The sequence below is a fragment of the Myotis davidii genome, unplaced genomic scaffold (assembly GCF_000327345.1).
Source record: "Myotis davidii unplaced genomic scaffold, ASM32734v1 scaffold805, whole genome shotgun sequence".
Taxonomy (NCBI): Eukaryota; Metazoa; Chordata; class Mammalia; order Chiroptera; family Vespertilionidae; genus Myotis; species Myotis davidii.
The window spans coordinates 228,759-230,414 of record NW_006296430.1 but is presented as its reverse complement, the minus strand read 5'-3'; the positions used below and the strand labels follow the sequence as shown (position 1 = coordinate 230,414).

At 45.8% G+C, this 1,656-nt stretch overlaps 1 pseudogene; it reads right to left on the bottom strand.

Moving 5' to 3' along the window:
• Positions 1-1,030: 1,030 nt before the first annotated feature.
• Positions 1,031-1,656, bottom strand: part of LOC102754181 — a 1,727-nt pseudogene continuing 1,101 nt past the window's right edge.

Sequence of the window (1,656 nt, the reverse complement as noted above, 5' to 3'; positions counted from 1 at the left end):
TCTATTCCACTTTACTGAGAGTTGTGTTTTTTTTTTTTTATCATAACTGGGTGTTGTATTTTGTTGAATGTTGTTTTTGCATCTATGGATACGATCATGTGATCTTTATCTTTCAATTTGTTATATGATGTATCATATTTATTGACTTGCTAATATTGTACCAGCCTGTATCCCTGGAATGAATCCCACTTGGTCATGGTATATGCTAATATTTTGTTGAGGATTTTAGCATCTATGTTTATTAGGGATATTAGCCTGTAATTCTCTTTCTTTGTAGTGTCTTTAGCTGGTTTTGGAATTAGGATAATGCTGGCCTCATAAAAAGAGCTTGGAAGTGTTCCTTTCTCTTGGATTTTTTGGAATAGAGGAGTATAGGTGTTTAGTTCTTCTTTTAATGTTTGGAAACATTCCCCTGTGAAGCCATCCGGACCCGGGCTTTTGTTTGCTGTTTTTTTTAATTACTGCTTCTATTTCCTCAATTGTTATTGGCCTATTCAGGTTTTCTGATTCTTCCTGATTCAGTTTTGGGAGATTGTATTTTTCTAGGAATTTGTCCATTTCATTCACATTGTCCAGCCTGTTGGCATATAGTTGTTCATAGTATGTTTTTATAATCCTTTGTATTTCTGTGGTGTCAATTGTTACTTCACTCTTTTGTTTCTGATTTTATTTGTGTCCTCTCTCTTTGTTTCTTGATGAGTCTGGGTAACAGTCCATCAAACTTTTTTAAAAAATATATTTTATTGATTTTTTTCTTTTTACAGAGAGGAAGGGAGATAGAGAGCTAGAAATATCAATGAGAGAGAATTATCAATTAGCTGCCTCCTATATACTCCCAACTGGGGATGTGCCCGCAACCAAGGTACATATATGCCCTTGACTGGAATCGAACCTGGAACCCTTCAGTCTGCAGGCCAACGCTCTACTCACTGAGCCAAACCCGTTAGGGCTCATCAATCTTTTTTATCTTTTCAAAGAACCAGCTCTTGGTATCATTGATTTTTTTTTTTTTTTGAGGAAGGCAGCGTGTTTATTTCTTATCTGCCAGCAGGTCTTCCTGATAACTCTTGGGCAGCATGTAGTAGACCTGGGTCTTGTCCACGGCCCTGGCCGCCAGCAGCCCTTTCCGCACAGATGTATAGCTGCCCGCCCAAGGGCTGTGCTGCACTGTGACAGGGGCCCTGGGGGAAGCTGCCAATAACCTGGCCACCACCCCGGCCGTGCTCTGGCCCAGCGGCCCAGACTGGAGCTGGAAGGACACACGCTGCCAGAGGCCCTTGCTCAGCTCCAGCATATCCGTGAGCAGCTGGTCCTTGTAGCCATTGCCCAGTACCTCCTCAGGCCAGCCCAGGGCCACTGTCACGTGGGGGAAAACCTCAGCCACAGTGGTGAGCAGCTCCTTGCCGGGCATGTAGCCAGGCACTGCAAAGCTCCCATGGGAGACTGTGCCCCCACCCACACAGGCAGAGAGTGGCAACTGAGGTTGGAGAGGTGGACCAGCACGGCCAGGGCTGGCCGAAGGCCTGTGGGCTCTGCTATGAGCAAATGGACTCCCCAGCGTCCAGGGTGTGTGGTGAACTGCAGCAGGCACAACTCCAGCGCCAGGGCAGAGTCACCCGAGGCATACACGATGGGCATGACATCTCCAGCGCCAGG